Source organism: Diceros bicornis, chromosome 18 (genome assembly GCF_020826845.1).
Source record: "Diceros bicornis minor isolate mBicDic1 chromosome 18, mDicBic1.mat.cur, whole genome shotgun sequence".
Taxonomy (NCBI): Eukaryota; Metazoa; Chordata; class Mammalia; order Perissodactyla; family Rhinocerotidae; genus Diceros; species Diceros bicornis.
The window spans coordinates 62,966,191-62,987,999 of record NC_080757.1 but is presented as its reverse complement, the minus strand read 5'-3'; the positions used below and the strand labels follow the sequence as shown (position 1 = coordinate 62,987,999).

Genomic DNA, 21,809 nt, shown 5'->3' with positions numbered 1-21,809 from the left:
TTCCAAAACTCAACTTTTCTTTTATTGATCTTCCATACTGTCTTTCATTTTTTTTCCACTCTCCTCTTGGTGACTTCCATCCTTCTGCTAACTTTGGGTTTCATTTTTTCTTTTGTTAATGTTGTGTGTTGTAAGTCAGGTTGTTTCTTTGACATCTTTCTTCTCTTATAATGTACAAGTTTATCACTATAAACTTTCTTCTTAGTACTACTTTTGCTGCATCCTGTAAGTTTTGGTGTGTTTATTGTTTCTTTCTTTTTTTTTTTTTTGGTGAGGAAGATTGGCCCTGTGCTCACATCTGCCAATCCTCTTTTATTTTATTTTATTTTATTTTTTGCTGAGGAAGACTGGCCCTGGGCTAACATCCGTGCCCATCTTCCTCCACTTTATATGGGACGCCACAGCATAGCTTGCCAAGCGGTGCGTCAGTGCACACCCAGGATCTGAGCCAGTGAACCACGGGCTGCCGCAGTGGAGCGCACACACTTAACTGCTTGTGCCACCAGGCTGGCCCCTGTTGTTTCTTTTTGTATGTTTTGAGCTATTTTCTAATTTCTCTTTTGATTTCTTCTTTGATCTACCTTTTTTTGTGTGTGAGGAAGATCAGCCCTGAGCTAACATCCATGCCCATCTTCTTCCACTTTATGTGGGATGCCACTAAAGCATGGCCTGACAAGCATGCATCGGTGCATGCCCAGGATCCTAACCCGGGCCACCAGCAGCGAAGCACACGCACTTAACCGCTACAGCACGTGTCAGCCCCCGACATACTTTTAAGTTTAAGAGTTTTTGTTGAACTTCCACGTGTTATGAATGTTCCCGTTTTACTTCTGTTATTGACTTCTGGTTTCATGCCATTGTGTTTAGAAAAGTTACTTGGTATTATTTCAGTCTTCTTAATCTTGTTAAGACTTGTTTTGTGACCTAACACGTGATCCGTTCTGGAAAATAGTCTGTGTGCCCATGAGAAGAGTGTGCATTTTGTTGCTGTCCAGTAAAATGTTCTGTGTGTGTCTGATATCTCCATTTAGTATTTAATGTTTTCATGTCTGCTATTTCCTGTTTTCTGTCTGGATATTCTATCCATTGTTAAAAGTGGGTCTTTGAAATCTCCTACTATTTGCAACTCATATAAGTGAGAAGGCTCTTATTTTGAGAATATACAAAGATCCCTTAGAACTCAATTATAAAAGACAAGTCAATGAAGCGGGGTAAGCAACTGGAATAGACATGTCTCCAGGAAATATATAGATGGCCAATAAGCACAAGATAGTTGCTCAGTATCATTAATTATTAGGAAAATGCAAATTCAAAGCACAGTGTAATACTATTTCATGCTCAAAATGAAGGCTATATTCAACATAATGGAAAAGAACAAGTGTTAGTAAAGATGTGGAGAAAGGGAAACCCACATACATTACTGGTGGGAAAGTACAATGATGCAGCCACTGCAGAAAACAACTTGGCATTTTCTAAAATCTTAAACCTAGAATTACCATTGACCTGGAGAGGCCCGTGGTAGATATGTCCAAAAGAACAAACTTGCCCATAGACATTCAAAGCAACATTGTTCACAATGGTCCAAAAGTGGAACAAACCCAAATTTCTATCCAGTTATCACTGCATAAACCAAATGTGGCCTATTCATAATATAGGATATTATAAGCCATAAAAAGGAATTAAGTACTGCTACATACTAGGCCATGGGTCAACCTTGAAACATGTGTGCTCACTGAAGCCATCCACAAAGGCAACAGATAACATGATGCCATTTGAACGAAATGTCCAGAATAGGCAAATCCATAGAGGGAGAAAACAGATGAGTTGTTTCCATGGGCTTGGGTTAACAGAAAATAGAGTGTGAATGAGTATGGGTTTGTTTGGAGGTGTTGAAAATGTTCTGGAATTAGATAGTGGTGATAGCCACACGACATAATCATTGTGCTAAAAGCCACAGAAATGTATACTTTGAAATGCTTAAAACGGTGTATTCTACGTTAAGCAGATTTTCCACATAAAAATTTTGAATTTTTTAAGTTAATCAGGGTATTTGTTAATTTTAAGTTGGTTAGTACATTTAATAAGTGTAATTAATGGAGTTATTAGGGCTAGAGCAGGTTGTAGCCAAGAGAGTAAACATCCAATGAGGGCTATAGTAATAAATCCTATGATTATACAAAAAACAGTCTAAAATCCAGTCCATTTCCATTGTCCCCAACTTGGAGAGATCAGTCATGAAAATAGGTCAGTGATCTCGGGGGCCTTTGGTATCTTTTCAAAGATTTGGGTAATGTTATGCAATATTTTAACCTCTTGAGCCATTTGGTGGAGGTAGGTTTGAACTTCTCTGTTGATGTACACTCAGCAAGTGGTTCTAGGAAAGGCACCAACCCCTCCTTCCTTGGCCGATATAGACAGTCTAGGGCCAGGCCATTTTCTAAAACCATTTAGGCGAGAGACTCATGAGACTGTTGTTCAAGGGCTAGGATATGTTCTTATGGAGTTGTTGTCCATGTTGTGTTAAGGTTGTTGATACCTCTTAGTTGCCTCAGTTTCCTGATTTTGTGTGGGTAGGGCCACCACACCTGTGCCCAGTCCAGTCAGTCAATCCCAGTAGAACTGAACACCCAGTGCTATAGGACTGACATTGTTTCTATGGGTTGGTGGTAGCCTGTCAGGGCAGGAAACTCAAGGGACCTGCGACCTGAGGGAAGCAGGCTGAGAGAGAGACAATAATGCATTACACAATATAGCCTGGAGAAAGCTGTTCACGGGGTTGGGGAAGAGAGAAGCTCACTGGATGAGAGCCTTGTGATATCAGCCCACAGTAAAACCCAAAAGTGGATGCTCCTGGTGTGAAATATTCCTTAGGTGTCTTGAGGTAAAACCAGTAATTTGCACCCATTCACTGGTTACCTGTGCTATATGATTTCAGAGGTTATGGTTAAAGTGTTTGTGGGCCAAGAGCTGTCTGGGCCTGGGCACAAAATCACCAAGGTGGCCTCAAAGGCTGCCCCAAAATGACCCCTCAAGGAGCAGTTGGGGCAGAAAGTGCGGGGATAATTTTGAAGGAAGCCTGGGGCAAAGATGTTGTTGTTCGATGGAGTTGGCTACTAGTGAGTGTCTCAGCAGGGTAAGCCCTTCATCTGGGGTGCAGTAGGTGATTGGAGGCCAAGTGACAGACCCTGTGACTCCTGATTCCCAGTGCACGGGCAGCCCTCTCAGCCCACTGGACATAAATGGTGATGGTGTTTGTGAAGCATCTTGATGGCTGTATGGAAGGTATAGGGGACGTGTGGTGGGAGATGCCATGATAGTGTCGGGAGGAGCTGTGTGTGAGATTACGGTGTTGAAGGGGAAGGATTGGAGGCAGGTGCAGTGGGTGTGTGACCAACAATGGTCAGTGAAAGGACAGCTGGGGTGTAACTGGGGAAATCAAGGACCAACAGAAGTCATGTGTTTAAAACAAGACACCAGGGCCTGCCCAGTGGCTTAGCGGTTAAGTGCGCATGCTCCGCTACTGGGGGCCCAGGGTCGGATCCTGGGTGCGCACTGACTGGCACACCCAGTCCTTGCAAATTTCCCACATGCATTTTACATGCATTTTCTCTTCTGTTGATGGTCGATGAGTTCTAAGGAAATGGTGAAGGCACAGTGAGGAGGAATTGTGGGTTTCTGCACGACTACCTCTAGGAGTGCCGCCCCCTCAACCTGAACAACCACCCGGCACTGCTAGAAATGAAAGACATCCCATCACCATGGATTGGAAGACTCCTTATTGTGACGATGTCAACATTATCCAAAGAGATCAACAAATCCAGTGCAGTCCTTACCAAAATCCCAAGGACGTTTTGTGCTGAAATAGAAAAAAACCCATCCTAAAATTCTTATGGAATCTCAAGTAAGCCCAGATACCAAAAATAATTTTGAAAGAAGGTACTAAGTTGGAGGACTGATTCTTCCTGATTGAAAACTTACTACAAATCTACAGTATCAAAACTGCATTGTCATAGCATAAAGTCAGACATATTGACCAATGGAAACAGAATTGAGAGCCCAGAAATTAACCCTCACTCATGTGATCAAACGATGTTTGACAAGGGTGCCAAGATTATTCAAAGGGGAAAAGCCTTTTCAACAAGTTGTGCTGGAAAATGTGGATATCTACATGCAAAAGAATCAACTTGGACCCTTACCTAACACCATATACAAAGCTTAATTCCCAATAGATCAAAGACCTAAATGTAAGAGCTAAAACTATAATACTCTTAGAAGAAAACATAAGACAAAACTTTACAAGATAGGATTTGGTAATGATTTCAAGGATATGACCCCCAAGGAGCAGCCAATAAAATAAGAAAATACACATGCTGGACTTCATGGATATTAAAAAGTTTTGTATCTCAAAAGACATTATCAACAGTAAAAGCACAACTCACAGGATGGGCGACCATATTTGCAAACCATGTGTCTGACAAGGGCTTAATATCCAGAATAGATAGAGAACTCCTAAACTCAACAACAAAAATCAAACAACCCAAATCAAATTTGAACAAAGTACATGAGTAGACGTTTCCTCAAAGAAGATCTGCAAATAACCAATAAGCATATAAAAAGACGCTCATCATCACTAATCATTAGGGAAATGCAAATCAGAAATACAGTGAGAGACCACCTCACATTCATCGATCAAAAAAAAAAAAAAAAAAGATGGCATCCAAAAAAAAAGAAGAAGAAGAAGAAGAAAAAGAATAGAACCAGTGTTGGTCAAATGTGGAGAAGTTGGAACCCTTGTGCACTGTCTTGGGAAGATAAAATATATAGTTGCTGTAGAAATCAGTATAGCAATTCCTAAAAATAAATTAAAAATATAATTATATAGGACCCAGCAATTTCAATTCTGGGTATATACGCCCCAAAAGAGTTGAAAGCATATTCTTCAAAACATATTTCAACACCCATATTCATAGCATCAGTATTCATAATAGATAAAACATAGAAGCCACCCAAGTATCATAACCGAGGAAGGGCTCGCTGCCCAATGCACCCCTTAAGCCAACCATGAGATACTGCTCTTGTAGAAGGGAAAAAGCTTTATTACGAGGTTGGCCAGCAGGGAGACAGGAGCCAAAGGTTAAATCCTTCTCCCCAATGGGCAGTTGAAAGGGCTTTTTAAGGGCAAAGGAGTGGGTGTGGGAGGTTGGGGGCAGTCCTACGCGTTTTGCACAAGTAGATTTTCATGTTCTGTCATACATCCCACGTTCAAAAGGCAGTGTCCTTAACATGATTGGCAGCTGAGTTCTTGGTCCCCTACGTCATCCTCCAGTCACTTGACTCAAACAGCAGTGATGGTTTGAGTCTTGCCAGCCGTCTTGTGGTCTCACTGGTTCAAACCAGTTGAAACTTGCTCAAGGAGGAAAAACGGAGTTTCTGAAAAAGAACTCATGGCCCAAGACTAGATCCTTAGTAAATATATGGAACGTGGCTTAAGAAAGTAGTCTCCAGGGGACCGTTGATAAAAGTCTGGTTGGGGCCCCATTTTATTTTGGGCTTGGTTTTGGGCCCGGCTAGGCTATCTGTCCAGGGATGTATGGATATGCAAAATGTGGTATATACATAAAATGGCATATTATTCATCCTTAACAAAGGAAGGAAAGTCTAAGATATGGCACACCATGGATGAATCTTCAGGATATTACTCTAAATGAAATAAGCCAGTCACAAAAATACAACCTTGTGTGATTTCCCTTCTATGAGGTTGCTGAAATCACTAGATTCAGAGAGACAGAAAGTAGAATGGTGTTTGCCAGGGGCTGGGAGGAGGAGGAATGGGGGGTTATTCATGAATGGGTATAGAGTTTCAGTTTTGTAGGATGAAAAGACTTCTAAAGATGGATCGTGGTGATGATTGCACAGCAATATTAATGTCTTCAATACACTTAAAACATACTTAATGTATCTATGGGGCTTGATGACTTGTCCTGGTCGAGCACATGCTTGTGCTGTTGCACATCTTACCCCTCACTGTACAGTTGGGAAACTAGCCCAGAAAGAGGCAAGTACTGGCCCAGACCACAGGAGGTAGTCTGGGTCCCAAAGACTAGACAGAGCTCCAGCTTCCTTGGCCAAGGCTCCGCTCCTTCCCTCAGGTCTCTTTTGGCAATGAGAGGCATTAAGATCTTAGAGGATTGCTGCCCACCCCTCTCCATATGAGATCATTTTCCTCTCCTCATCATAGCATGTGCATAGGCACCCCCACTCACACTGACTTCTCATGTAGGGGCCATGGAGGTGCAGTCAAGAAAGAGCTGACCCGGAGGAAGTGACAAGAGGCAAGAGGGAGAGAGATGGGAGGCAGCTCTCCCAGGGGACCATGGCATTCGTTCTCCTAGATACATGCCCAAAGATGGGCAGAGGAATCCCTAAGGTTCCTAGGTTTCTGCCTATCTGTCTGTTCCAGACCCATCCTTGGCCCAGCCTGGGGAGCACAGGACTGGGATCCTGCAGTCCACCTCTGTGGGCACCCAGAACTGTGATGAGTCCATCCTCCCCTTGTGTAGGCATTGGGAACAGGAGAGAATACCTCAGTGAGGGTCCTCCTGTATAAAACGGAGTGCATCCAGCAGGTGACTCCAAGTGTTCCATGCACTCGCAATGTGTCTGTTGGACTAGGTTCTCTGTTCATGACCTACTGTGCTCTGAGATGTTGAGAAGATGCTTTCCACCCACTTGAGATCATTTAGAACTGAGGAGACATGGGGGCATAGGTGGATGAGAACTGGGGATAAGGAAGAAGATGCCAGAGCACTAGACACCAAGTCTAGAGATGAGGGAGAAGACCAGTTCTTGTTGGATCCTCGGGGTCCTCATCTGGAGGCAGGGGGGAGTCATTGTCCTGGTTGAGGTTGGATGCCTCAGGAATGAAGAAGACACCTGGTGGGGGACAGCAAGATGGGGGGAAAGGTAGGCTCCCAAGATTCACCCCACTCTCTCGAAGCCGACAGGTCCTGCTCCTTTACCTCTGGGACCCTGGAGAGCCTCTGCCTTGAGGACATCTGAAGAATGGTTCCTTTCTGTTTGGTGGAGTTTTGGTGAGGGCTGCAGTGCTAGTGCTGGCCACCAGGGGGCGGGCAGCCTCTTGTGTCAGTGGTGGCAAGTTAGATTTTGTTTTTATTTTTTTCAGTTGTATTGAGATATACTTGATATACAGCACTATGCAAGTTAACATTGCTGTGTGGTACATTTGAAAGTTGCTAAGAAAGTAGATCCTAAAACTTCTCATCACCAGGAAAAAATCTTTTATGTTTGCTTGGTGATTGATGTTAACTAAACTTATTTTGGTAACCATTACATAATATACATATACATCAAGTCCTTTCCTTCTCCTGTAAACCCGGAATTTACACGGTGTCCACTGAACTTTTCTTGACCTCCTGGAGCAGAGAAGAGTCAAGCAGAGGTCTTTCTGGCTGTCCCTCTGCCTCAGAAACAACTTGTACCTCCTATTTCTAGTGTTCATCTCCACAATCACAGTTGGTCAGAAGCAGGGAGAGGGGTGCAAGATCTTCCCATGTACTCATTCAGCAGCTGTGCACTGAGCACTCACCCTGTGCCAGGTGCCCTGGTGGGCCAAAGTGCAGGATGAAAATGACCAAGTGGTCCGGGCCTGCCAGGAGCTCACAGCCTAGAGGGGAAATGGACAAAAGCAAAAACAGGAGCAAGAAAAGAGCAAGTGCTGTAGAGAAACACATCAGGGGGCTGTGAGGGAGGGCTGGGCATCACTGGGTAGGAGGATCTGAAAGGCCTCACTGGGGTGACGTTTTCTGGGACCAGAATGACAAGAGGGAGCCAGCCCTTCAGGGGTCTGGGAGCAGTGTGTCAGGGAGATGGCACCACTGGTCCTGAGTCTCACAGGCAGAAGTGAGTTTGGCCAGAGGAGGTTAGAAATGTGGCCAGTGCAGCTGGAGGGAGGCTGGGAGGAGAGTACAGGAGCTGGGGTGGAAGGTAGGGCCAGGGCCCGGTAGGCTGTGTCAGTTACCTTTCCCTCTCTGACTTCATTGCCCCTAATCTTGCATTTTAAAACTACAAATGTTGACTATCTCACAATTTGTGTGGATCAGCAATCAGGCACGTTTCAGCTTGGTGCCTCTGCCTCAGTGAGTTGAACAGGTTGGTGCTGTGGCCTCAACTGAGGCTCAACTGGGGGACGACTAGCCCCAAAGTTCACTCTCAGACTTCAGGGTTCAGTTTGGACTGAGAGTTTAAGTTTCTTTCTGTCTGTTGGCCTGAGCACACCCGTGCTTTTCTCCTCTATAGGCCTCCACATTGGGCAGTCCCAAAACACTGGTATTTGATTCCTCAGTTACAAGGATTCGACAGAGAGAGAGAGAGAGATGAAACATGAAAGACGGAGTAAGAGGAAGTGAGAGACTTGTGTAGTTAAAATTTAGACAAGACATCCCATCACTTTGGCTGTTATTATGTTCAGAAGCCAGTTACTAACTACTTAGTGGTTCCACGGGGATGGCTATACCATGGGTGGGGCTTACTGGGTACCACTGTGGAGGCTACCCACCTCATAGGCCAAGATGAGGCACTTGGATCTCATTCTCCATAAAACAGTAAACAATTGAATGGTTTAATGCCACAGGATGGCAGTATCTAAATTTCCATTACTTTCAACCCCTTCATGATGCTGACCTGAAAGTGAGGCCAAGTTGGGAGTGACTGTTCCAATATCACATTGCTAGAACCCAGGCCTGTTTTGAGTGGTGTTCTGTGCTACCTGTCACCCCTTCTTGTTATTCTTCCATCTCTAATTTCGTGCCTTATGTACATGTGACACCAGCCCACAGGGGTAATAGATATTATCTCATGTACACCAGGTGAGGTCCCTAGGAAGTAGATTCTAGCCTGATCCCCCTGGTGTAGGTTTGGAGACTGGGGAGGACCTGAGAGGCACAGGGACTATCCCAGGATGAAGAACTGGTAAGTTAAAGGATGTCTGCATTCATCTCTGTCTCCTCAAAGCAAGGACCCGAGTTAGGTTTCTAGGGAGCTGGGGCTAGGTCTGTGTAGGCTCCTTGTGTACAGTTCAGAAAGTGACATGAGAGAGGAGGGTGAGCAGCCCGGGCTCAGGGGGCAGCTCTGGAGAAATCTGATTGAGGTAAGGGGTCCAGGTATAGGAATCTTGAAAAATGACCCCATCTCCTTGGCCCTAGGCCTCAACAGATCTTTGAACTCTGGTAACCAGGCACCCACAGTCCCCCATCCAGCTCACTTGACGGGAGACAGTCAAGAGGCAAAAATGTTTTGTTGTTGTATCCCAACTTTTGCAGGATCTGGGCTCAAAAAATCCCAGAAAAAGAATCTTTTTGATTGTTGCCTACATTGGCTCAGCCCTCATCCCTGACGCCTCTGGGTGTCTGACAGGAGGCAGTGAAGGGTAACATGGGGCAGCCCAGGAAAGGTTAGTGCAGACCAGGACACAACGGTGATCTCACCTGATCAACCCCAAAATCCAGGCCCCTCATCGTGTGTTTGTGTGTGTTTGTGTGTCTGTGTGGTGTGGGGAAGGCAGGGTATGTGGGGCAGGCCATTCCTGGGCAGGAGCTGGTTGTTAGGTGTCGGAAGTCTGGTGGGTCTGTCATGTTCATACCCAGTCATGGCTGGCAGCATGAGAAGGTGAGCTGCTCAACTCGTATGTTATTGAGCCCTAGAGGTTTCATCTCCTTCCCTTCCTGACCAGAGTTCTTTGCCAGGATGCCCTCTGTGCCTGAACTGAGGAGCAGACTTTCTCTTGGGGGTTGACCACAGTGGCAGTGTGCAGGCAGCCCCTGATTCCCTCTGGCCCAGCTCCCAGGCAGTCTTTGCAGAACTCCACTCAGGAGGTCATCGAGTAGCTGCCCAATGGTTTCAAGTCCACCAACTCACTAGACAAGGGGCAGGTGCATGAGGCCACCCACAACATCCAGTGCTGCTCTAAGATGAGAACAGGAGCAGAGGGCCTCCACACTCAGGACCTTGAGATGATGGGGTTGGACCAGAACTAGGGTGGGACCAGTCAGGGGCTGTCTCTTTTTCAAGCTAAAGGGGATGTACATGCAGGAAACCTTGCCTGATTCAGAGCTGAGCTGCTGTGACCCTCTTTCCTTTGACTGGTGTGAGCTTCTGGAGGCCACTGAGGCAGAGCCAGAGGGTAAGGGGGACTGCAGGCTGGCTATTCCTGGAAAGGAAGTGGGATCTTTCCTGTATTTAGGAGGACACATGGAAAGTCAGCTATGTGAGTGAACCTTTCTCTTTATCCCGCTCCAGCACCAGGTGCAGAGCTTCAGCCAGCAGCAGAAGCAGAGCAGTGGGCAGTGGTGGAGGTAGAGCTGGCTCCAGTTCCGTTGACACCACCCTCTCTAGCACTGGAGCCAGTGTCCCCTCCATCAGCAGTGTTGGAGCTGGAGCAAGGGCCGACATCGGCTGCAGCAGGAGTGTGAGCTGCTGAGCTGGAGTCACCTGGACCATCATTTCTAGTGGGAAGTCCATCTCCACCTGTGGCTAAGAAGCATGAGAAGAAGCCCAACCTACGGCCTTCCCTCCTAAGCTCGTGGTGGAGCAGTTGACCGTGGTGGATGCGGTGAGCAGCTGGGCTCTCAGGGTGGGTGGGGTAGGCCTTCCTTCTGCCATCATTGCCCCAGACCTCATCCAGTCTCCTATGATCTGGGCCCGAATCCTGGCTCCACCCCTTACCAACCATACGACCTGGGCAACTTTCTGAACCCCTAAACATTTGCTGTCCACCTGCAGACCGTAGAGGTGGACACTAACAGGACCTGCTGCACAGAGTGGTTGTGCCGGCTCCATGAGGTAGAAGAGACGGAAGGGTGAGCAGGGCCTGGCACATCAGTGGGGGAGGGGAACTCACTGTGTGCAGCCAGGTCCCTGATGGCCCAACCTTCTGCTCAGGAGGCTCAACAGCCTCAGGACTTAGTAGACACCTGATGTGTACTTCACTATGAGGGAGACAGACAAGGCCCGTGGTTGTAGCTGCCACAGGGGAATGTGCATCAGAATGGGGAGTGGGACCAGAGGGGGGATCATGTTGTTGGAAGATGCCCCCTTGGGATGAGCCAAGCTGAGCCACCATCTGGAGCTTGGAGTTAGCCAGGACGGGATGGATGCAAATGCCCCTCTCCCTTCCCTGCCAGTATTGGGTCCTGGGTCATCTTCTGCTGGGTGCCTGCAGTGACAGAGAAGAAAAGCCAGGGACTCGAACAAGGCTCAGGCCACATCATGAGCTTCCTGAGCTCCAGCTCTAAATTGTGACCCCTGTGTGGGACTTTGTGGGCTGTGGACACAGAGCTAGGGTGTGGCAATGCTGGGTGACACTCCCCCTGTTCCCCAGGAGCCCTTCCAGAAGGTGGTGCCCTCTCAGTGTCTGGGCTCCACCTGGGGCAAGAGGAACAAGCCCGGCAATGAGCACCTGGCACACACCGTCCGGGCCAATATCGACCACTTCAGAAGGGTGGCCAACCTCGTCATCACCACCTGCCTCGGGGACCCGAGCATGATGTCCCAGGACAGGGCGAGGGTGGTGTAGCGCTGGATCCAGGTGGCCCAGGTGTGCTGTGGCAGGCCCAGTGGAGCCCCTCTCTGGAGCCTTAGGAACTGCCTCCACCTTTATCAGCTCCCAGGATTGCAGTGTGTGGTCTAAGCCCCTGCAGGTCCCTAGGTCCTTCCTGCCAGGAGCACGCTGATCTTGACCCCAGGTCCCAGTGCGGGGATGGTCACTTCCTACGTGGCTCCCTCCTTGGGTTGAGCTAAAATCCTCCTCCTTGTGAGTGTTACACTTTGGGTCCTAAATGTGCCCTTCTGGGGCTCCCTGAACACCTGTCTAATCCAGGAGGGGAGATTTAAATAGAAGGGGACTGAAGCTAGAGCAGGCAGGGCTCCTGCGCCCCACCTCACAGCTCATTCTCTTCCCTTCCCCAGGAGTTCGAGATCCTGAAGAACTTCTCCTCGCCCCGCACTGTCATCTCTGCTCTGCAGAAAACATCCATATGCCACTTGAAGAACACATGGGGGAAGTTTCCTGGTGGGTAGTGCCCCTCTCCATAGGAGGACCAGGGTGGATGAGGGATATCCTGAATATCTGCCATTGGCCCCTCAGTCAGGTGGGAACTCCTGGGAGGCAGCAAATGATGGGGACAGGGCCTGGGCCTCAGCGGTGGGTCTCTAAGTCTCCCGGGGTCCTTAGTGCACCAGTTCTGCTTCAGGACTCGGTTTCCCTAAATGCCAGGTACTGGAGTGAGCCACATTGGAGATTTTCAAGTGTTTATAGCAACAGAACTATATGCCCAGTTGAAACTCAAAGTGGTCAAAAGAGAGCTGCTCTGTATAGCTGGGGAATGGATACCCCAGTGACCAACAGGAGAGCCCCCTCCCAGTCCCACGAGACCTTAGCGCTCAGAGGAGCTCAGTGAGAGCACTCCTCCAGGCAGTTTGAATCTCTCAGGTTGTCAAAGAAAAGGATATGCACTTAGACCCTTCACATTATCCCTAAATTTATCCTTCCCTCTTTCCCTTCCCCTCAGGGAAAGCTCTCAAAAATTTAAGGAGAGCTATAACCAAGACGTGTCCTTGAACAGAGAACTGATGACCAAGGTAGAGTGGAGGCTGGGGGTCTGGAAAGAGAGGAGGGGCCAGGGGGGAGGGGGACTGAGCAAGCTGTGGTTTTGATAATTTCTCACTTGAACTTTCTCTGAAACGTTCCCGTCTATCTTGTCCAGATTAACAAGCAGAGGGATCTGTTCTGCCCATGGGCAGGTGGGGTGCCATTTTTGGGCAGGAGGCCTTGGTCATGGGACACAGTGGTGTTGGCTGGGCTGTTCCAGGACGAGTTGCCGAGCTGGCGCCATCAGCAGGTCTCTGGCTTCCACTCACGTCCATCCTGCTAGATATAGCTTCTTCCAGGCTGTTGGGTGGTTGGGTGGGTTTATCCCTCAGCCTAAACCTGTCCTCAAGAAGCCAGGCCCCTGCTGGTCCTTCTATCTTCACCATGTCTCCAAGGGGAGGGCACACTGCCTGCCCCAGGGACGGGCACAGCTAGGGATTCCCCTGGCCCAGGTGGACAAACAGGCTGCTCATCCTTGGATCTGAACAGCTGGACCAGAGACAGATGTGTGTGCATTGTGGGACTCCCCCCTGGACCCCTAGAGCAGTCACTCGAGTCAACCACAGGAGTCTCACCTGAGTGCCTGGTTGGCAATGATATAGGCCCCAGGTGGCTTATGAGTAGCGTCTAGGCAACTGGTGGATTCTTAGTGGATCCTGCTGAAAGGACATTAGGAGCTTCATGTAAATGGGGAAGCAAAGCATCCTGTCACCCCCTTCCCTGTTGATCAGAGGTGGCACCTTGGGGGTCCAGTTCCTGAGTGGATAAAGAAAGAGTTCAGTGCAGGCGAATATCCTGAGTGGTTCTTTGGAGAGGAGAAGGGTTTGGCATTGCCTCTGTCCGGCATGGGGGCCAGACACTCCATGGGACTGGGGCAGGCAGGAGCCACTCAACAACCAGACTCCCAAGACACCCCATCCTCTCCATCCATGGCTCGGCCCAGGGCCAAGCTTTGAGAGCTCAGGGGACAGGACTGTTGTCAGTGGTGGGGCTGGGGGTTAGGGAAGGATGTTGGAACAGGGCCTCTGGCTGAGAGGGGCAAGCGGCCTCTCCTCTGTTGGCCCCTCAGCAACTCACTGCCCCTGTTTGGGCCTCTGTCTCCCCATCAGGGAAATGGAGGTATGGTGATTGTGTGGTGATTGTGTGGTGCAGGCCTCACATGGGGGTGATGATGTAAGAGGAAGGAAAAGAATGTGGGAGCTTTCTGCCTGCTCCACCTGGAGGGGTGAGGGCCAGAACAATGATGACAGTCATGCGACAGTGAGTCCTCAGGAGAACCTGTGGGGTTGCTGGAGTTCTCACGCTTCCTAGATGAGGAAACAGGCTCGGGGAGGCCAGGCCAAAAGCCCGAGCTCACACCCAGAGTGAGAGTTGGAGCTGAGCTTGTTCTGGAATCACAAGACCTTGCAGGGTGGAGTGGCATTGGTTGCAGTTCACTCGAGTCAGATGTTCAGGGTCAAAGGCCAGTGGTGCTCCAGAGAAATGGGGTGAGGGGAGTATGGTCTCGCTGACACTGTCCTCGACTCTGACAGGAGGGGCCCTCCACGTTTGCCCCCCGGAGAGCAACCCCCAGAGAGTGCAGGAGAAGCAGCAGCAGCAGCAGGTGAGTGTGCCTGTGGGGGAGGGGCTCTGCCTTCCCAGCCGGAGGCCTCAAATCAAGAGAGGAGGTCCCTTCCTCCTGGTGCCACAGTGTCTGAATCCCCCAGTAGAAGTGACCAGGAGGGGGGCCTGGAAGAGCTGGTGCAGGATGGGTTGTTGTGGGGAGGGCCAGGGACCGCATACCCTGTGATTTGCCAGAAGCCGGCCCTGGGAGGTGAGGAGGAGGAGTGTGGTGTTCTTGGGGTGTGAAGGGAGGAGGAATTGAGGGGAGGCTGCTAAGGGTCCTAGGCTGCTCCCCGTGGGAACCCTGGGGTGGGCCAGGAGGCTGAGGGTGAGGACTTTTCAGGGGAGGGTCTGCAGGGGGCCGACTTGAGAGCAAGGGCTCATCCCACACGCACCCCGATGTCATAGGGTGTTGTCCCCTATCTTGGCACTTTCCTCGGTGACCTGCAGATGCTGCACCTGGAGATGGGTGATTATCTCGAAGTGGATGAATCTGAGGACCAGGCAGGAAGGACCAGGATCCTGAGCCTGGGGATGCGTGAGCCCCCGAACTGAGCTCTGAGCTCTCAGAACTTGGCACATCTCCTCTCATGAGAGCCTCACAGCCGCCCCTGGGAGCTGGGGCATCAGGCCCATCTTAGGGATGAGTGAACAGAGGCTCCGCCTGAAACATCCATTCTCGTTCCTCAGGCTGGGGAAGCTCAGAGCTGCCTGATGGCACAGCTGCGTGAGGTTTTATCTGAGCTGGACTCTGCCTGTCCCTCCCATGCTGCCCGTGGAGGGAGAGAGAAGTTGGGACCCCCAAGTCAGGCAGCACATAAGTGGCTGAGCAGTCCCCTCTGCCTGAGGCCTCAGCCTCCAAGTCTGTCATCAGAGAGGGTTGTGCTGCCAGGTCCCTCAGCCTCCCCCCATGTCCTACTACTCTGGAGCCCAGAGCCCATCCTAGGTCCAAGTCCTGTTTTCTCTGCATGCCCCGCCCCCTCTGGGGACCTGGCAGTAGTGCCACATGAGAAGGGTAGGGCATAGGGGGCTAGTCAGTCTAGGAGGCTCTCTCTGATGGACTCTGGCTGTCTGCCTTCCAGGGGAATGAGATCAACTTTGAGAAGAGGACTGAGGAGCAGCTGTGGCACTCCCTGCAGGGGAGGGGAAGGAGGTGGAAATCAGAAACCCTCTGGGGAGAACAGTTTCTGGCTCCACCCCTTGTATCTTACATTGAGTGGAAGATTTTGGTAGAAGTCGAGACCCATCCAGTTGGCGCGTGGGTTGAGGGGAGGATGGCATCAAGGATATCTTCCTGGAGGAGGGGCTGATTATTCCCATTCTGAGAACAGGTAGATCCTGGATGGAACTGGAGGGAAGGAGCGTTCCCAGGACTGGTCCTCTGCCCCAGTCCTCACCCCCCACAAGGCCCCTGCAGCATCCCCCACCCAGGCCCTGTCTGCATCCTCTCCTTCCCTCTGGTCCCAGGAATACCGAGTCATGAGGGAGATCCTGCTGCTCCAGGTCGCTGCAAAGAATTATAACAAGACCCCAAGGAGTGATTTGGGGCCTGGTTCCAGGACATGGAGCTGCTCAACGAGAATGAGTGAGGCCGGGCAGGAGTTGGGTGAGGGCAGGGGTGGATTCTCCCTGTTGGCCAGTCCAGAGAGCCTGTCTCAGTGGCCCCCTGGTCAGCCCCAGGCCTTATGGCATGGCGACCTCTGGGACACCCAGACCCCAACTGCTGAGGTTTCTTTTGACCAAATTTTAGGAACTTTTAGTTTTCTAGTTGAATCTCTGGAATTGCATCAGCTCTAAGTGGGGAAACCAATGTAAAAAGATCAAAACATGCATGTGGAGAGGACAAGGCCCGAGGAAGATCATTTGAAAATGGACTAAAGGCAGGCAGGACTTTCCCTCCTGAGACCCCTCTAGGGGCTCCGTGTTCACCCCTAACCTGGATTTGAATCCTGCTGGGATCCCTGTACAGGACTCTGAATTCATTTTCCTGCTTGATTTGTATCCAGGAGGAACGATTTCTGATGCAGCTTTTAAGGCTACTGTTGGGCCTTGTTACATAAACATGACTGCTCCCTGTGAACTAGGATTCTCAGCACCCCTGCCTTCCTTATGCAATTCCCTTTAGGGCAGGAATTCCCTAGAAGGCCCCCAGCCTCCTCCCTGGCTTGGCCTGATGGATCCCGAGTGAGCTCTGCTTTCCCAGGATAAGGGACCATAATCCTGGACAGTCAGTGACCCCACATTGTCCCTTGCTGTCCAAGGTGAATTCTGAGCTCGTGTCCTTCTGAGGTCCAAGGTCTTGGGCAATCCTCCAGTTTACACACTCAGTGTTGGTGTTCTGAACTCGTCCAAATGGGGTAATTGGGCCCAAGTCATTAAAATGTATCACCCCTGGGTGGCTGTGTTTTTTTCCCCAGTCTTGTGCTGTGGTTACATTACAACCAGCTGCTAAGGTGTGAACCCTGTTTGGAGCTTTGAAAGATGAGGCATGACAGGGGTGTTGGGAGGTCCAGCAAGGAATGCCACGGAACTGATGATCCATGGTGGTGCATGAACACAGCCTTACCAATTAAAATACTGAAATGCTCCCCATCTGGTGGTGAATAGACACTGCTCTGATCTCACACCAAGAACCCGACCCATGACTAGCAGCTTTCAAAGGGTTACCAAGTGGCATTTTGAACCTCTTCCCTTGGGAACACCCTGTAAGACAAGGGACAGATGAATCGCTTGGCACTTGTGTGTTATCGCCTCCTTTCTGATGGCTGCAAGTGTCACCGAGACACACAGGCTGGACTCTGCCAGGGAAGCCTTCTCAGGACAGCCAGAAGCTGAGGATGAATTCTGGTTCCCGGCATCCCAGGCCCTTCCTGACATGGCACAGCCACCTAGGAAAGTGATTTGGTAATGGAAAGACTGGGAAGGCCGTACTTTCCCTCCAAAGAGAAAGAGAAGTGCCAACAGTGAAAGCTTGATCCCTCAAATAGACAATGAAATCCCAACAAGCAGTGGGTTCTTGTCAGATTACTGATGCTGAAAAGGCCTCTTTTGATAATAGCACGATCCCCCAGCTGCCATGTCCATCTTCATGAATCAAATTTCCAACACATATGGATCTAAAAAACTGAGGGAAATCTGGTATTTCCTTAGATGCAACACTGCATTAGCATGCAACAAAGAACATAAAAATGGAGACCTAGAAGTAAATACCTAATTTGAGTACATAGGCATCAAAGTGCTTTTGAAACAATATTTTGGAATCTATTGGAATATTACACAAAAAGAATAATCCACTTTTAGTACGTTTTACTGTGACTGTGAGGGGAAAAACTGAATCATCCCGTGACGTTGGTAACTCGCTGCTGACTTGAAAGTAAAAATAAATGATGTACATAGTAAAAGAAAATGAGAGAACAGCATGAAAAAAGAAGATCTTTCTCTCCTCACCTGAAACTCAACCTCTCACCTCAGAAAGAAACCGCTGTCTATATTTTCTATGTCACACAGCAGAGTTTAATAAAAGAAACGTATTGGTATGTTTTAAAGTTTCAAGAGCTCAAAGCAAGGAAGCATTAGGGACGCACCCATGAGACCTCACTGAGGTGCCTGCTCCATTTCATCTGCTGTCAGGACGTCCTTCTTGGCCCTTCGTATTCTCTGCCTTGGTAGCAAGTCTGTCCGCCATCACTGCTACCACCAGTCTCTCTCTTGTGCTCCTCACTGCCCTTTCCTCCTTCCTGATACCTTCCACAGTCACCAGAAATTGTTGGCAGTGAAGCTGTGGAATGCCCAGATCAGCTCCTGGAATCATCTCTGTCAAATCTGAAGACCGGCAGGAGTGGGCATGGGACCTGGAGTGCAGACCACCTGCGAGCACACCTGGCAGGGATTCACCTGTGTGACTAGGTGCAAGTTTTTGCAACGCTTTGGCAAGATTGAAAGGACTTACCAGTTGTCCTGCACTGCTGCAGGCCTGGAGTCCTTGCGGTCTCTCGGGCCAGCAGACCTGGTGGGGCTGGTCCAAGGTGTCCTCCCAGAGACCCGTCACTGCTAGGATGGGATGGGATTCTAGTAACCCATCCCTTGACTATGTCACTGGACATCCTAAAAGGGATGGAGGTGCTTAAACCAGGCTTTGGTTTGGACTGGTTCCCACAGTCACGCTGCTTCCTCTGTGAAGACATGACTATCATCCTTCTTTTCCTCTTACCCTACAAAAATAAATCATGAAATTGGGTCAAATGACAAAGGAAGCCTGCCATTTTAGGACAATTATCATGGCTGTTTTGTACTTCCACCCTCCCTCTATCCTCTGGGGATCTGACCTGTGTCCTGGGATGTCATCAGGCAGATTTGCATCAAGAACAGAAAGCTCCAGGTCAAAACTCAAGGCTACTCCAGATCATTTCTCTCCCTCCATCCTGTTAACACCCTCTCCTTGTTTGAGTGTGTTTCTATTCCTTTCTTGTCCTTGTCACTCTCAACTGTACAAGTCCTGGCACTCACTCTCAGGACAGTCGGTCCCCAATCTTTTACTAAATCCCAAATCCCACCATTTCTGTGTTTTCTGACTACTCATTTGCTTAATCCATTGACCACTCGGTGTTCATAGAAGTCAAATCAATAGTGACATTGTCAACCAGCCCTTGTTAGCGACTTACTCCCACATCCCAGATGTTCACATAATCCAAATGGTTATGTTCAAAGTAAATAATTCAGAAAACATATTCACTCACCACAAATTCCTGATATCTAATACTTTTATTCAAACACTCTACAGTGGATACCTGTCCCTCAAGATCAGAAGTAATGCCAGATCACCGATCCTCACCTTAATTTCCTCCTACCCCTATCAATCCTGGATTCCATGGACTATGAACTCAATAATTTCCTTGGAATAATAAAAAATTCCTTACCACTTAGTTATGTTGCAAACCTCCAAACCCAGAAGATCCTGATTATCTGCCATGCCGCAGCTACTGCTGGTCTTATAACAAGCTGAAGAAAAAGCAGGAAACATGATCTTTTGGTACCACTGTAATTACAAAACCATCTGCATCAACTGGAAGCACTCATAATGCCTGAAAATTTTGTTCTCTTTTTTTGTGTTGGGTCAATAACAAAAAGAAAATTCAATTAAAAAATGGACAAGGGACCAGAATAGACTTTTTCCAAAGAAGACATACAAGTGGCCAATAGGTGTATGAAAAGGTGTTTGGCATCACTAATCAGGGAATGCAAATCAAAACCACAATGAGCTATCACTTCACACCTGTTAAGATGGCGATTATCAAAAAAACTAAAGATGGCAAATGTTGGTGAGGATGTGGAGAAAAGAAACCCTTGTGGGAATGTAAACTAGTACAGCCATTATGGAAAACAGTATGGAGCTTCCTCCAAAAATGAAAACTAACATATGATCCAGCAATCCCACTTCTAGTATATACCCACAGGAATTGAAATCAGGGTCTCAGAGACATACCTGCTCTCTAATGTTCATTGCAGCTAATTTACAATAACCAAGACACTGAAGTAACCTAAATGTCACTGACGAATGAAAGGATAAAGAAATGGAATATTAGTCAACCTTGAAAAAAAGCAATTCCTGCCATTTTTGACAACATGGATGGACCTGGTAGACATTATGCTAAGTGAAATAAGGCAGACAGAGAAAGGCAAATACTTATATGTGGAATCTAAAATAGTTAAACGCATACAAGCAGAGATTAGAATGGTGGTTGCCAGGGGATGGGAGGATGGAGAATTTGGGATCTGACGGTCAAAGGATACAAAGTTTCAGTTATCAAGATAAATAAGTTCTGGAGGTGTAGGCTACGGCATAGTGCCTACAGGTAACAAGACTGTACTGCATACATCACATTTGCTAATACAGTAGATATTAAGAGTTCTTACCACAGAATAATAGTAATAAAGGAGGTGAGAGAAAACTTTGGGAATTGATGGATATGTTTGTGGCCTTGATGGTGGTGACAGTCTCAAGGGTGTATACTTATGTCCAAATTCATCACGCTGTATATGAAAAAGTATGACATCATCGTTGATTCTTCTGCACCTTGAAATATGCCAAGTTCTCATCACATGAGAAAATTTTGTAACTATATATGGGGACAGATGTTAACTGGACTTATTGTGCTGATCATTTCAACATATATTCAAACATTGAATCATTAAGTTGTACCTCTGAAACTAATATAATGTTGTATGTCAACTTTACCTCAATTAAAAAAACACAACAGACAAAATGATTTGAATATTGTAAATGAGTTCAGTGAATCCCTGAAACTGCCCCATTCCCATATGGGAGTTACAGGAAGCAGAGAGGATGAAGTAAGATGGAAGAAAGTTGTACAAAACACTATTCAAATTAAAATCATTTGAGTTGCTATCAGCTCCTTGTGGCAGAGTTCTGTGAGCCCTGATCTTCTTTCACATTTATCTTGGAAAAGTATACTTTCAGACACAACCCATGAAAGTTCATCATTTGCTCTAATACGAAAATCTCAACTTAATAAATAAAACCAAAAGTATCCCTTATGTATGAATAAAGTTAGTGAACTTTACAGAGAAAAGAGCATATTTGCACAATCTCAATAAAGGAAACAGAAGAACTGAATGATGATCGAGTCTCAGTCAAGCTTATCTTTGAAAGCCAGTGAAACCAGGATATCTTTTCAAGGATGTGTGTAGAGCTGTCAGCCTTGGAAGATAGAAATAGTGGCCTCCTCTGGAACAAAGGGCAGGCTTGCTTACTGCCCAATATAATAGAAATAACACCCCTCCCTGGGGCAAAGGTCAGCAGACTTCCTGTCCATTATCAAAGATTTGAGTTCCTTAAGCTCTGAGCTCTTGCAACCCTCTGCATGTCAGCTGGCTCACTGTGTATCACCCTGTAGGAAGTGGGATTTAGTGAACCAGTGCAAATGCTGATACTCAGGCCACTGTTATTGCTGTGTCGTTAAGTCCTTTGTCTCTGACCCATGGGTCTAGTTTCTTTTGCCAGCATCTATAAGACCATGGTAGGCTGACTTATTAGCTTGCAGGTAAGGTAAAATATCATACCTTTCACGGTTCCTGACAAGCCCTTAATGTAACCAGTACTCTTAGGAACAGAGAGCTATCCAGAACAATATGTATGGATATTCTTCATTGAAGACTTCATACAACCAAAACTTTAATAAGTCTCTCTGATCTCTTTTATTTCTACCCCAAGTAGAAGGAGAGGCACCAAACTATTACAGACCTAGGGCTTGTGCAAGCCACCTGGAGACCTAGTGACCAGAAACTTCCCATGGGGAGCAAAGACAGATGGGCATATTTCCAAAATGGACCCATATGCCTCCTTATCATCCAAAAGACAGTACATTATCTTAATTTATGATGATTTCATTCATTGAAATCTTGTGATGGGCCAAAGATACATATCTAAGAGGAGTGAGACACATGGCAGTTGTAAGCAGATTAACACATTTGGTGAATATCAAACTCTGAACTAAACTTAGTGGTCTAATCAATTATAAGGTAC

General features: G+C 47.8%; 1 protein-coding gene across 1 annotated transcript in view; it reads left to right on the top strand.

Annotated features, from left to right (window-relative positions):
- LOC131417982 (ral guanine nucleotide dissociation stimulator-like) overlaps nucleotides 1–21,809 on the top strand; it is a 95,588-nt gene that overhangs the window by 12,707 nt on the left and 61,072 nt on the right. The window lies entirely within an intron of this gene.